Source organism: Cetorhinus maximus, chromosome 5 (assembly GCF_964194155.1).
Source record: "Cetorhinus maximus chromosome 5, sCetMax3.hap1.1, whole genome shotgun sequence".
NCBI classification, from domain to species: domain Eukaryota; kingdom Metazoa; phylum Chordata; class Chondrichthyes; order Lamniformes; family Cetorhinidae; genus Cetorhinus; species Cetorhinus maximus.
Genome location: NC_135883.1, coordinates 120855780 through 120872065, shown reverse-complemented (window position 1 = coordinate 120872065; position 16286 = coordinate 120855780). Strand labels below are relative to the sequence as shown.

The following is a 16286-nucleotide window of genomic DNA, read 5'->3' as shown; positions in this document are numbered from 1 at the left end:
CCTAAATGGCATGTTCATTTGTTTCTAACAATATCTTTTCTAATTCTAATGCTATAATAAGTACAGCAATATTTCCTACTAAATAATACACCACATTATATTGTTAAGAAGAATTATGTATTTTTAATACTTGCTCTTAGCCTCTTGTAACAGCAATTACATTCACTGTGCTGCAGTTTTATTTACATTCTGGCAAGTTGGCCATTATTTTGACATTGTTTTTCACAGACTGTTTCATTCTCATTTAATGGCTCAGTAATTCTTCCTGTGTACATCTAGTAAAGTATTCCAAAGTACTCTTGAACCTGTCACTTCATGAGATAAAATATACCACATACCCTACAGTCAATAGCCTTCATCCTCCCAACTATCCTGTTACTGCTATATTAGCTGCAGTTTTCATTCTAACGTAAATCCTGAGTGAACTGTGCATGGTAATAATTAAAAATTTATTGATGTCTAGACAACTGGAAGATTCATTTATACCTCCAGTTCCTTGGCTGAGAAAACAGACCAAATTACCTCTGTGTTATGCATATCTAATACGCTAGTTGCTTTGTCACTGTGATTCAACATTTAGATCCTTTGCAACATATATCTAAAGAAAGCACTTCAAACACTAATGACTCAATTAAATAGACCAGCATGCCAAAATCATACTTGTTTTAGCAATCTTTATTATCCATAAACCTCCTTATCCAGTTGTTACAGTTTATAGTGCACAACAAGACGCTATGTTCTGACAGTCTGAAAACTGTTAAGGCTTATGTTTAGTAAACATATTAATCTTTTTAAGCACTGACTTCACTCTCATAGCTAAAGAGGTAAAAAGAATAGAATGTTCTTAAATTGTGTATGACCAATAAATAATTTCTTCTTGTATTTTGTAAATGTTGCACTTATATTGTAGAACCGATTTCAGTAGACTGGTGGCAATAGGAAAATTCTGCCTGTTTATGGTTTTTGAAGTTATAATCATGGTTGTAATTATCTGTTTGTGCATCTGGAAATCCTTTGATACTGGAGTACAAATTCTGTACATGACAAGAAAAAAGTTGTGCAAGATAGGTCAATTGAAAATTTCAAATCAGAAGTCGATAGATTTTTGTTAGGCAATGGTTACATAAACAAGGCTGAAAAATGGAGTTAAGATGCAGATGAACTGGAGGGGGTGCAGAGGAGATTCACCAGGATGTTGCCTGGGATGAAACATTTAGGTTTTGAAGAGAGGTTGGATAGACTTGGGTTGTTTTCGTTGGAGCAGAGAAGACTGAGGGGCGACCTGATCGAGGTGTACAAGATTATGAGGGGCATGGACAGGGAGGATAGGGAGCAGCTGTTCCCCTTAGTTGAAGGGTCAGTCACGAGGGGACATAATTTCAAGGTGAGGGGCCGGAGGTTTAGGGGGGATGTGAGGAGAAACCTTTTTACCCAGAGGGTGGTGACGGTCTGGAATGCACTGCCTGGGAGGGTGGTGGAGGCAGGTTGCCTCAAATCCTTTAAAAAGTAGCTGGATGAGCACTTGGCACGTCATAACATTCAAGGCTATGGGCCAAGTGCTGGTAAATGGGATTAGGTAGGTAGGTCAGGTGTTTCTCACATGTTGGTGCAGACTCAATGGGCCGAAGGGCCTCGTCTGCACTCTGTGATTCTGAACCCTGATCTAACTCAATGCAGATCAGGTTTGAGGGACTGAATTGTCTACTCCTGCTCCTATGTTTCTACATTGCTGACCTGTATGGACTATGTGTGAAGACAGAATAGAGGTATATGTTGTTCCTCCAAGTAAAGTAGATTGCTAACATTCACTCTATAGGCTCACACACATGTGGAATTTAACCATGGCAAGAGTCACTACTTTCAAGAAAAAAAAAAGAGGGGAGAGAAAAAGAGATCAGAGAGAAAATAATTAAGGCTCAGCGGCCCAATTTCCCAGAATTTCACAACACTGTAAACCTAATCGGTCTTCAGCTAAATCTTGAAATGGGCAATATTAGCAGCTCATTTTACCCTGCAACATATTTCCTTTTCTATTGACTTCAATGGAAAAGAAAATTGGGTGGTGTTTAAAACAGTTTACCGATTTCTTAACCCATTTTGTGTAATTGCCCAAACTAATTTATTTCAATCATAATGGGCGGAATTTTAGGGCCCCATCGAGACGGGGGCAGTGCCGTAAAATGCGGGGACTCGTTTAAAAGCCCATTGATTTCGGCAGGACCATAAAATCCCACCAGCATAAAATTCTACCCAATGGGCTGAATTTTCCCTCCGTCGGGGGCGAAATTGAAGGGTGGGCGCGCACAGGCGCACTTCCAATTAAGGCCCGCCCAGCATGATGCGCATCCGGAAGCGCTGAGCGCTCCACGTGCGGGTGGGGGAAAGAGGGAGAGTTGGGGCCTGCGTTCTTTCGTGCAAGCGTGTGAAAGAGCGCAGAAATCTCCTTGAGGCACGGAGCTGCCTCAGGGAGCTTACTTTGATTAAGAAGAAATGAAATAAAGAAAAAAAAATCCAGGCATTTCCCCTCAAGTGACAGTGTCACGTGAGCTGGGACATGTCAATGAATTTTAATAAAATTTTTTATTTAATTTATAAAGCCTTCATGAAACCTCATCCCGCCCATGGATGAGGTTTCATGATAAAAGCGAAGGCCGCCTGGGCTCTTCGCCTGCCCACCAAGGCTGGACGTGCAATCCTGTTTATTATGTCAATTAGTTTTAGAATGGCCTTAATAGGCCTTTGACAACTTGGTGGGTGTGCAGCCAACTCCGGTGCATGCCCGCCGAACTGAAGATTGGAATGATGTGCGGTGACGTCGGGATGCACGCCCAACGTCACCGCGCATCATTTTATGTGTCGGCGAGTGGGGCCTGCCCACACACGCTGACCAGAAGATTCAGGCCAAAGCAGAGTGAAAATGGGGAACTGTTAGTCTAATATTAATAGTGAGCAAAATGCTAGAATCTATTATTAGGGGTGTGGTAACAGGGCATTTGGAAAATCATAAAATGATAAATCATAGTCAACAGGGATTTATGAAAGGGAAATCGCGTTTGACAAATCTGTTAGAGTTTTTGAGGATGTAACTAGTAAGATTGATAAAGTGCAAGCAGTGGATGTAGCGTTTTTGGATTTTCAAAATGCATTCGCTAAAGTGCCACACAAAGTTAGGGCTCATGGCATTGGAAATAATATGGAGTGAGGGTTGGTTAATGGACCGAAAACAGAAAGTAAGAATAAAAGGACAAAAGAGCAACGCTATTGAAGCTTTTTGTCTTGCACTCGTTAGGACTGATGCAAGAATGCCAAATTCCCAAAAGGAACAACAATTTATACTGCACGAGAAAAGGCTGCTGCTTGGTTGGCAAATCAACTCTGATTGGTCGAGATGTTGCCATGGAGAAAGCACCAGGGAACTATTTCCCCCACACTTCTGTTTAATTCAAAAAAGGTGCAATGGCTGGACATGTTCCTTTTGCCTGCAGAGGAGAGGCCCCTGCATATGAATATATGTAGCTTCTAGTGTCTGTCTTGATGAGAATCAAGATATAAAGCTTCAACAGCATGTTTCTTTCTTCAGCAATACTCAAGTTCTGTACTACCAAGTGACTATTAAAAAAAAGGAACATTACTGGGTTGACAGGCTGTCACCAACACGATACTGCAAGGATCAGTATGGGCCTTCAGCTATTTACAATCTATATTAATACTTAGATGAGGGGACTGAGTGTAACATTTTCAAGTTTGCTGATGATACAAAGTTAGGTGGGAAAGTAAGTGGTGAAGAAGCTCCAAATAGGCTGTCGAGGGATATAGACAGGTTGAATGAGTCGGCAAGAACATGGTAGATGGAATACAATGTAGTGAAGTGTGAAGTTATCCACTTTTCCTTTGAATGATGAGGGACTGGGAAATATTTACATTCTGAGGCACTTGTCCTTCTGTCCACCTTTTTTGAGGTCCTTGTACATGGATCACAGTAAATTCACAGACAGGTAGATTAGGAAGGCTAATGGTATATAGAAAGAAAGACTTACATTTATATCACATTTTCACAATCACCGGATGTCTTGAAGCACCTTACAGCCAATTAAGTACTTTGAAGTGTAGTCGCTGTTGTAATGTAGGAAATATGACAACTAATGTGTGCACACAGCAAACTCCCCCAAAAAGCAATGTGATAATTACCAGATAATCTGCAGTATTTTGCTTTTATAATCTGTTTTATGATGTTGATTGAGGGATAAACGTTGGCCAGGGCACAGAAGATAACTCTACTGCTCTTCTTTGAAACAGTGCCATGGGCTCTTTTATATTCACCCAAGCAGGCAAATGAGGCCACAGGTTAACATCTTATTCGAAACATGGCACCTTTGACAGTGCAGCGCTCCCTCAGTACTGCACTGAAGCATCAATATTGATTTTCTGTGCTTTTATTTCAAAGGGATTGTAGTATAACAGTAAAGAGGTCTTACTATAATAACACAGGACATTGATGAGGCTAGGCCTCGAGTACTGTGTGTTAAGTTTGGTTTCCTTACCAAAGGATATATTTGCCCTAGAAGGAGTGCAACAGAGGTTCACTAGGCTGCTTCCTGGGATGACAGAATTGTCCCATTTGAAGAGATTGAGTAGACTAGACCTATATTTCCTAGAGTTTTGAAGAATGAGTAGTGATCTAATTGAAACTTGTAAAATCCTTAAGAGGCTGGACAGGTTAGATCTGAGGAAAGGTTTCCCGTGAGTAGAGAATCTAGAACACAGGGTCATAGTCTGAGAATTAGGCATCAGCCATTTAGGATGAAGAGGAATTTCTTCATTCAAAGGGTTGTGAATCTTTGGAATTCTCTGTCCCAAAGAGTTGTGAATGCTCAGTGTCACAAGGCTATGCCCCTTTCATTTTGAAAATATGATTTTCAAACTTTCAGCTAAGGGGAAATTTTGAAATGAGACAGAACAAACTATTTAAAAATGCAAGGCCACCTTTCAAGGTGAAGGTGAAAAACAAACAAACCACACTCAGGGGAGTGCGAAAAAAGACATTTCATATAATCCAGAGATCCATTGAAGCTCATTACTATCTAAGGAAGATAGATTAAAATGCAAAGCACTGGTTATTGAAACCATGGCTGCCACAGACAGACACACCTAAACCCTCTTGGAAACACACAATGGGTGGAATATTTCAAGGCCAGGTTGCAGCCACTGCAGAGAGATTGTAAGAATGTTTTCAGCAGAGGAAACAGGCTGAAAGCTGGGCTCTCTCCCTCTCTCTCTTTTGAACAAGTGTATTACCAGGTTCAGAAGCCAGCTTTACTAGAAATCTACCAATAAACTGAGATCTTGTAATAATTGTAACATCTTCTACACCTGATTGCATCCACGTTACCAACTAATCCAAATCGGCTGCAATGTTTAAAATTCCACACCTGAGGACAATCAAAGGACACTTAACTATTCATTCTTTTAACTTATTTTTTGTTTGGACTTTAAATTCCCTTATTTCTGATACCTGCGCGTGTGACATCACATTTTAATTATTTTTTTCCCTTGGGTTTAGTGGTTAATAAATTTGTTCTTTCTTTAACTCAAGAAGATCATATTTGATTAGCTCCTTATTGATCACTACATAAATAATTATATATATTTTGATTCGGAAAAGGCATATCCAAGAAACTTAAACCTTTGTTGTGACCAACTGAGAAGAGTGAATAGAGGAGAGCCAGTTCACACCTGCCCGCCTGGTTGTAACATCAGTTACTGCGTATATTCAAAACAGGTTGAATGATTTTTGGGTATTGAGCGAATTAAGGGGTATGGCTATTGCAGGAAGATGGAGTTTAGGTAGATGATCAAGGGAACCCTGATGCCATTTTAATTGAGGCTTAAGCTGCGAAACCACCTTATCCTACCTATCTTGCAGAATCCAAGAGCATAAGATGCAAAACTGTGTCACCTGCTGCAAGGACAGCTGAAGGTATCATGCAATATAGAGTTAGTGCATCCACTACCAGAACAGGTCATTGTGACCTGACACTGGCTTCAGTCCCTTATGGACATGCTGCAACGCTGTCCTATGAGGATGATGTAATGTGGCGGCTTGATGGGCAATCCTCATGAGGTATCACCTCTATATTGGCAGCCATCGAAGGAGGGGTGTCCAATTGTTGGCTGCTCCATCAATTGTTTGCAGGCAAACACGTCGGAGGTAATTCTGACTTTGGGCAGTAACATAAAACAGGAAATATAGCATCGATTGTCCCATATACTTCCTTCCCAATTGACCAATGTCAAAATTAACCTACTTGTGTTTGCTTGCCCTTCATCTATTTTGGTAATTTCTTAGTCCTCTCTTCTTCAGCCTTGGCAAAGGTTGTCAATACGCTGAAATGCCTTTGAGCCTTTACAAGAGCTTTCATAATTTTTGTCACCCTCTTGTGATACTTATTTTTCACCATCTGTTTAAATTTTACTTAAATGCAATCTTCTACTATACTACCACTCACGAAAAAATGATCTTGGATTTGGGTATTTTAATGAGCTGAGCTCTGAAAACCCAAGTGCAAGTAGTGCAATTATTCATGTAAACGAAAAACCTGATTCTAACTATTTGGGTTTAAATTAAAAACACATTGGACAGCAACCTTCCAAACCCGTGACCTCTACCACCTAGAAGGACAAGGACCACCACCTGCAAGTTACCCTGTAAGCCGCACACTATCCTGACTTGGAACTACATCGCAATTCCTTCATTTTTGCTGGGTCAAAATCCTGGAACTCCCTCCCTAACTGCACTGTGGGTGTACCTATGCCACATGGACTGCAGTGGTTCGAGAAAGCAGCTCACCAATTAGAGAAATTAGGGATGGGCAACAAAAATGCTGGCCTAGCCAGCGATGCCCACGTCCCAAGAAAGAATAAAAAAGTAAACTTTTTTAATGATAGCATCATGAAGCTCTAGGTTAGAGGAAGACTCCAATTAAACGTGTTAGATGTGCTATCTAGGTAATAAATATTTCTAACAGAAAGAAATCAAACATGTGGATAATCAACATGGAGTAGCATATCATGTCAACTTTGAAAGTAGTTTTTGAGCTTTTAATGCCATGGTTTAGTCCTTCCAACCAAAAATCTGGGGATTTATACATGTAAAATTATACTGAATCGAAGATATCCTTTCATAAAAAAGGAAAGTTAGTGATGCACAGCGGTGTTTTAGCACTTTATATTGGCCATAGTCCCTAGCTAACTGATGTACCATATGACATGTTTCTTACAAACTATTTATTTTGCACTTGAAAAGCATGTCAATTAAAATACAGTTTGGAAACTGCATCATCTACCTACTATTCACTTCTGATAACCAAAGCTATCCTAAAAATACTTTCTAAATCTATACATTAACATTTGTGTTTCTTGAACTTCTTCCAAAATAATATTAATTCCTGGTTTATATCAAAGATCTTCTAAACAATTGTTAGAGGAACTGGCATTAGACATCACCCAGAAATACATCCTTGCTGAATGGAACTTTGGGAAAACTACTGATGGACAACTGCTTCATGTATCTTTGCACAACATAATTGTGACTCATTAGTACACAAGTGATCATTCATTATATTCTGACATTTGTTGACATTTCTAAAGGTTGGTTTATCTTTTATTTGAAACATACTAACTCTTAACAGCAAATCGTGCACACATTTCACAGACATCTTGTGCTACCTTCTGGATCCCTTGATCTGTATCACCCTCCTGTCCCTGACCACAGATCTAGTCTGAAGTACATAACCTAAGGGGTGTGACTACCTCCTGGAACCAAGGCTATGTTGCCTGCCCTGGAGAGGAATTTGGAGTGCGGGAAGATGGGCTCAGTTGTTGTGGTCTATGAAGGTTCCACGACATTGGTAGGACTAAGAAATAGGTTCTGCTAAAGAAGTATGAGCAGCTAGGGGCTAAATTAAAAAGCAGAAAAACAAAGGTAATAATCCCTAGGTTACTATTGGAACCATGAGCAAATTGACATAGGGCAGAATTCTCCAGTCAGTGAGCAGGGGCAGGGCCCACTCACCGACACGTGAAATGACACGCAGTGACATCAGGTGTGTGTCCTGACGTCACCGCGCATCATTTAGATTTTCAGTTCGGCGGGAGCGCAGCCGAGTCGGTTGTGCTCCCGCCGAACTGTCAAAGGCCTTTTAAGGCCATTTAAATAGTAATTAATTCAATTAGCTGAGCTGCCCGTCCAACCTTAAGGTTGGGGGACAGGCGAAGAGCCCAGGTGGCCTTTGCATTTTTCATGAAACCTCATCCACGGGCGGGATGAGATTTCATGAAGTGTTTTAAAAGTCAATAAAAATTTAAAAAATAATTCTTTCACATGAGGGGACATGTTTTAAAAGTTTTTATTTCCATTTATTTAAATTTACACACGTCAAACCAATCTCCCCGAGGCACCTCCGTGCCTCAGGGAGATCTCTGCGCTCTATCGCGTGCATGGCGCGAAACAGCGCAGGGAACGACTCAGGGAATAACGCCCCTCACCCGCACAGGGAGCGCTCAATGCTTCTGGGCGGGTGGGCCTTAATTGGCCTGCCCACGTAAAATGGCGGCACGTTCCCGATCAGGAGCACTGATCTGGTCCACGCCCGCCCCTGCACAACGGGGGGGAAAATTCAGCCCATATAGTAAATAAGTCAGAGATGAATGCGTGGCTCAAAGATCGGCTTGGGATCAATGGGTTTCAATTTGTGTGGTACTGGCACCAGCACAGGGGAGAGAGGGAGCTGTTCCATTGCGGCAGGTTTCATTTGAACCATAATAGGACCAGTGTCCTGACGAATCAAATAAGTAGGGCTGTAGAGAGGGCTTTAAACTAAATAGTGGGAATAGTCATGGTGGGGGCAGGATTCATGTGAGGGGAAATTTTATGAAGTTAAAGCGAAAGGACAATAATGCAGGGTAATGATACAGGTGATGAGAACCAGAGTGTGCCAGGAAGGGACAGAGCGCACAGACACAACAGTGCATCAGCTAATCGGGTCAGAGTAGGAAAAAATGGTAAAAAGACAAAATTAAGGGCTCTTTCTCTGAATGCATGCAGCATTCATAACAAGATAGATGAATTAATGACAGAAATAGAAATTAATGGGTATGATATAATAGCTATCACAGAGGCATGGTTGCAAAGTGACCAAGGCTGGGAACTGAATATTCACAGGCATTTGACATTTCAGAAGGAGAGGAAGAAAGGAAAAGGAAGTGGTGTAACTTTATTAACAAAGGATGAGATCAAGGCAGGCAGATAAACATGTCCAGGCCAGAACATTTCAGCCGTGTATTAGTGCTACTACCAACACAGGGCGAACCGCTGGAAACCCAGTTCTGGGGCCCATTCACAGTTTCTTTACAGTGCAGAAGGAGGCCATTCAACCCATTGAGTCTGCACAGGCTCTCTGAAAGAGCATTCCACCTAGTTCCAATCCTCTGCCTTATCCCCGTAACCTTGCAAATTCTCCCTTTTCAGGTAGCAATCCAATTTTTTGAATACCTCGATCATATAGTGAGACAGTATAAAATAAAGGGAGAGCCTCTAAAGGAGGTGCTTCCACCATCCTATCAGGAAGTTTGTTCCAGACTTCAAGCACCCTCTGGGTGAAGAGTTTTTTCCTTACTCCTTTTGCCAATTATTTTTAACCTGTGCTCTCTAGTTTTTGATGTTCTCTTGAGTGGGAACAGTTTTGCACTATTTACCCTGTCCATGCCCCTCAGGGTATTGAATACCTCTATCATGTCTCCTCTCAGCCTTCTTTTCTCCAAGGAAAAGAGCCCCAACTTCTTCAATCTATCCTCAGTGCTACAGTTCTTTATTCCAGGAATCATTTTTGTGAATCTCCTCTGTACTCTTTCCAATGCCTTCATATCCTTCCTCAAGTATGGCACCTAGAACTGGATGCAGGACTCCAGATGAGGCCTAGCTAGTGTCCTATACCAGTTCAACATGACCTCCTTACTCTTGTACTTGATGCCCCATTAATAATGCCTAAGGATACTATATGCTTTAGTAACTACTCTCGCAACATGCCCTGCCATCTTCAATGACCTATGTATGCATACACCGAGGTCCCTCTGTTCCTGCACCTCCTTTAGAGGCTCTCCCTTTATTTTATACTATCTCACCATATCTTTCCTGACAAAACAAATCACCTCACATTTCTCTGCATTGAACTTCAACTGCCACTTGTCTGCCCAATCCACCAACATGTTTACGTCCTTTTGAAGTTCAAGACTATCCATTCAGTGTAATAAATAAGTGAATTATTTAAATGACACCCCAGACTTTAAGAAAAAGCAAAGGCTGTGTCACATCAATATGTTAAAGCAGTGTCATAGCCAAGAAGGGGACAAACAAACACAGGTGTGTCAGACAATGTGGAAAGAGGAGAGCGAAAGGAACAGTGAGAATGAGTTAGAGGGGGAGGGAGGCCTGGACAATTTCCAAATCAAATTCCTTACCAACTGTTTAGCTAACACCGAAATGTTAGGGAGATTAGACACCATGTTCTCCTATTTAAATGAAGAACAGGGAGGAGACCTGACAAGGCTGCTCACAGCATTTCGAGAGATCTATATTACACAACCCTAGCTCTAGTCAATGTAGATGTAGGAGAGATCCCTCCCATAAAGCAAAATCGCTCTCGCCTAGGTCCCGGGAAACTGGCCCAGGTTCAGGAGGAAGTTCAGTACATGCCAGAGCACAACTTCATTGAGCCCAGTCAAAGCAGTCGGAGTTCCCCAGTTGTGCCATTGCCCAAGCCTGATGGCTCAGCAAGGTTCTGCACTGATTACAAGAAGGTTAATGCAGTGACCAGAGTTAGTTGTGTTATTAGGACTGAGCAGCATTCAGATCTTATTTCCACTGAATCTGCCAATGTATTTTTTATCATTCGTTCATGAATGTGGGATGTTGGCTCGGCCAACATTTATTGCCTAAACCTGAATTGCCCTTGTTTGCCCTTGTTCAGAGGGCATTTAAGAGTCAATCACTTTGCTGGGGTCTGGAGTCACATGTAGACCAGGTAAGGATGGCAGGTTTCTTTCCTTAAAGATGGGGTTTTATGACAACCAGCAATGGTTTTGTGGCCATCATCAGACTTATAATTCCAGATTTTTATTGGATTCAAATTTCACATCTGCCATGGTGGGATTTGAACACAGGTCCCCAGAACCCAGGTACCCTGGGTCTCTGGAATACTAGTCCAGTGATAATACCACTATGCCACTGTGTACCTTATCTCTCGTTGTCCATGAAGAATCTTCCACAGAGGATGCTTTGCCTGAGTCCAGGTTAGAGTCCATAGAGGATCACACTGCTAAAAAGCTGGTACCTTCCAAGGATGAAAATCAATTGCCACCCATACTTCAGTCCCAGCTGAAAGTCATCTTCCCTCCAGAGCTGACAGTAATGCTGACTCCTCTGAAAGAGCTGTCATATTCTGCAGATGATGAAGTCCTACCAGATGCAGAAGAAAACCCTCATGTCTCCAAGGCGCGTTCTGCAAGGGCCGAGAATACTGATTGAATCCTGACTGACTGATTGAATCCATCAGGACAGTGATTTGGGGAAGAAAGAGCAGGAGTTGGAGTTGGGTACAATCTGTAGCTGTAAAAAGGGAGTTGCAGAAATGTAATGTAAATAGTTAAAGACATAGGGCGGAATCATCCCAGATTTGCACTAAGTCCGGCAGCAGGCGGGTAAAATGACGTTTCACCCGCCGGCTGTAATGGCGACTTTTCACATTGTATCATCCCAAACCCGACGCATTAATTATACATTCCTGGGAAACACGCCGTTTCCATGGTGGGCTCTCATTCACCTGCCATGCCATTACCTTGCTACTTCATCAGGCTGGGTGCCATATTTAAAGTGCAACCGTGTACATGCCTCTCAGTGCTTCTAGCCCATGACTGCTGCAAAAAAGACATGGCCCTGAAAGGCAAGAAAGCTACAGCCTCCAGGTTCAATTATGCATCCCTCGAACACCTTTTGGACGCAGTGGAGGCCTGCCGTGATGTCCTCTATGCCCGCTCTGGCTGCAGGATGGGTAGCAACCTCACTAATCTGGCTTGGGAGGTGGTGGCAGCGGTGGTCAGCACCAATGCCCTGCAAAAGAGGACAGCCACCCAGTGCCGCAACAGGATAAATGATCTCCTCCATTCTGCTGGGGTAAGTCACTCTTCTCATCAATCTCAACTCACACACTCACAAACCCATGACACATCCACAGGCCCTCACTCACTGCCAGTTCAAGGGACATCACCATTCACTCTCTCACACACACCTTCACTGTCCTCATCCCATCCGTGGGACCTCTCACCACCCACACATACCAAGCATACTTATCATCTGGCCTGGTAGATATCCTGCTTACACTCTCTCCATCTATATTTATGCATGACAAGCTGGCACACAACAAGAGGGAGAGGTCACTTACCAGTGGAGGAATGCCAGAAATCAAGGTCCTCACGGACTTTGAAAACAGAGCCATCCAGCTGGCCGACGAAGATCTGGACCGGTCCTGTGCTGACGGTGAGGTTGGCGGTCTTCTACCAAGTGAGGATCCAGCAGTGCAACATCCATCAGACAACCTTGCAGTGAGTGATGTATCCTCTTTCACAGGTCACTGCCATGCACTAATTAACTCTCCTTGCTTTCGCAGGCACATCTGTCAAACAGCAGACAGAGTCCGTGACCCAGGACTTCCATTCAAGCCCCAAAGAAACCTCTGAACAGGAATCTGAAGGCACCTTCCTTGAAACCCCATCACAGTGCTCACCCACGCCCTCCACCAGTGTAGAGACACACGCCTCGGGTGGGACCTAGCTTTAGAGCAGCCTCGGGATTACAATCTGGTGAGCATATCATATTTTCTGATCCACAGCAGGCGGTGGCAGGGACTTCCCTGATGTCCAGCACTCGGAGGACTGCTGGAGGGCAGAAATTTGCTTAGTCTCAGTCAGATGACGAGCCTCTGAACTCGGTCATGTCACAGCTGCTGGAGCTGCAAAGGCAAGCTTGGGAACATCAGGAAGGGATGTCCACTGCACTCCTCAGATCACAAGACATGATGGAGGAGTCCATCCTCCTTCAGGCCGAAGTGATAGCGCCAGCATGCCAATGCACCGAGGTCAACACTGCTAGGATGGCGGCTGCCATGGAGACTTTGGTCCAGGATGTTGCTCTTGCATTGCTGCGTGGGCTGAACTCCATCGCTGAGACCATAGTTGGCCTCCAACAATGTGTATGCGAGAGGGGTGTGGGGTAGCTCGATCTCACTCCAGCTACCCCTGATGGAGTCAGTCAGGGGCCCTTGGGCACCCATAGGGAGGAGGATCAGCAGGTGAACAACCTGGGGCCATCCATCTAGGTGACTCCAGGAGTGTCCAGCCCATCTGAATCCTGCCTTCGTGACACCAGCAGCTCCAGCTCCACAGCTCGAGGAGGGTGCCACTGCCACACAGCAGGACCTCAAAAGCAGCCAGTCCCTCCATGTCTTGGCCCTCCAGGGGACGCCCATCAAGGTTATCACAGTCAGGGCCTGGCAGTCAGCAGGCTGCTTCCACTGCCGCTGTGGATGTCCGGGAAGCACCAAGGCATAGCATCAGGATTAGGAAGGTTAAGAGGATGTAACTCTTGAGCAAAACCAAATAAACTAAATTAATAAAGTCAGGAACAAAGTAAGAGGCAGCCCCTTAAAAGGGATACTGCAAAAGAAAAAAAACAAATCGCAAAGGAAACTGACAACATCAAACCAAAATGTGATTAAAGGGGGTCAATAAAGCGCCCCAGTCCCCATGGTGCCCACCGGGCACAGAAAGCTTCGATGATGCCAGTGGATACCGCCTGCTCCCTCTCCAAGGACACACAGCCGCAAACATAGAGGGTCAGGCAGTCGGGCCGGACGACGTCCTCGATTGCTCCTGCCTGGACCTGTTGATGGCCAACTAGGCCAGGCCCAGGAGCAGGTTCATGAAGAGGTCCTCCTCCCTCCCTGCCCTCCTCTGCACCGGGTGGCTTCATAGCTTGGGCTCGGGTGTTAATCACTTGTACCTAATGTTCACTATTGCCAATAAACTCCCAAGGATGTCTCCCTGCCTATGGCTCCTTGTTCCGATGAGCACTGTTCGTGTCACTCAGATGTGAAACTTTTCTGCACAAGATAAAGGCAGGCGTCTCAGTCCAGGGCCTCCTCCCTGTGCTTTGTGCAGCCTTCAGACCGAAGTGATGGTCCGGCCTCACACTCCCTGGAAACATTACTGATGCCTGCATCTCGATGGTGCTTGTCATTGCTGCCAGAATGTTGTGAGCAGGCATCACAGAGTTCCATAATTCTCTCTGTGTTCTCTCAGCACCTTTAAGGTCAGGCTGGCCCCCATCTCTTCAGCATCTGTGACCAGTGACGCTGTGCTCCTGAAGGGCTCAGGTGCTGAAGGCGGACAAATCATCAGGTGCTTCTAAAGTTTCATGGCTGCATCTCTATGTTACAACCCTGATCACAGAGCACAAGCGAGCAGCTCTCGGCCAGAAAGGAGTCATAAATTCTCAGAGGCTATGTGAAGATCTATGGAGTGTCCTCACTGCATGTTGTCATCATCCTCCTGGAAAATCAAGTGATTATTAGGGCCTCCACTGCGTTTATATGACAGCAGCATTATCACAGAGGGTATGTGCACTGCCATAAGCCAGACTGGAACGTTCATAGGTGCAATGAGAGGATTTTATGATGTCCCCTCATTGCATGTCATCATCATCCTCTACAAATCTAGCAGCTTTGAGGACTTCCCGAGTGTGCCTGCCTTATCTGGCCCGTGTGAGGACAGTTATTGTTGCCTGCGAGGACCTCCTCACCCTCATCCCTGTGGATATCCTTGTCATCGGAGGAGACTTCCAGCTTCTGCATCTCCTCCTCAGCCAGCTCCTCTCCCCATTGCAGCACCAGGTTGTAAAGGGCGCAGCAGGCGACAATGTTGCGTGACACCCTCTGTGGACTATATTGCAGGGCTCCACCAGACTGGCCCAGGCACCAGAACCTTATTTTCAGCATCCCGATGGTTTGCTCCATCAAGTTGCGAGTTGCAGCATGAGCCTCGTTATACATTCACTCTGCTGCAGTCTGAGGCCGCCGCACAGGGGTCATCAGCCACCTCCTCTGCGGGTAGCCCTTGTCTCTGAGGAATCATTCCTGCAACCTCTGTGGACCCTGGAAGACGTCAGGGATCTGTGAATGACTGAGAATATAGGAGTCATGCACATTCCCTGGAAAGCGTGCTCAGACCTGCAGGATGCATTTGTGATGGTCGCACACCAGCTGCACATTCAGCAAATGGAATCCCTTGCAGCTGACATAGTTGACTGCGTATTGTGACAGAGATCTGAGCGCCATGTGAGTCAGTCGAAGGCACCCTGCACCTGTGGCAAACCCGAGATCTGGGCAAATCCAATCGCTCTTGCATCCTGGATCTCCTGGTCCTGGGTGAAATGCACAAAGTTGTGTACCCTCAAGGAGATGGCATCTCTGGCCTCATGGATGCATTTGTGGGTGGAGGCTTGTGATATCCCACAGAGGTCACCTGTGAAGCGCTGAAAGGAGCCACTGGCATAGAAATTGAGCGCCACGGTCACTTTCACAGCCGCTGACAGTGGATGCCCTCCATGTCCCTGTGGCCCCAAATCCTGCAGGAACTGGCAGATGTGACCTGACCAGTTCCCTAGACATGCACAGTCTTGGGCAAAACTCATTCTCGGTTACCTGCAGGAATGAAAGGCGGTGTCTATAGACCCTGGGTCTAGTTAGACACTGACCAGCGATGGTTCGCTGTGGCTCTTCGGTGGAATGTGCGGGAGCACAAGCTACTCATTTTTCCAGAGTGTGCTGCTCCTCTCTCTGTGCAGCCAGGCACTTCAGTCGCTCTCTTCTCCATCGTCTATTAAATATTCTATACAATCACGCTGATATGGGCGAATGATCCAGCCGGGGGTGGGGGGGCACGTGGAGATGAGTCTGGCAGGCTTGCCTTATGATGATATGCTGATGTATTATAATGAGTTTTCCGGAGTCCGATGGCGGGAAACGCAGCCCACGGGTATGGACAATTCTGCCCATAGTTTCATGTTGTTAAAAAGTAGGATAGTATATTTGGGGGAGGTATAGTAGAAAGGGTTAACAGATGGGATATGCTTATATATAATGATGTACCACTGACATTAGTCAGTCATGTCTTAGACA

General features: G+C 44.6%; 1 protein-coding gene across 7 annotated transcripts in view; it reads right to left on the bottom strand.

Moving 5' to 3' along the window:
- Positions 1–16286, bottom strand: part of eya4 (EYA transcriptional coactivator and phosphatase 4) — a 460934-nt gene that overhangs the window by 71879 nt on the left and 372769 nt on the right. The gene's annotated exons all lie outside the window — the stretch shown is intronic.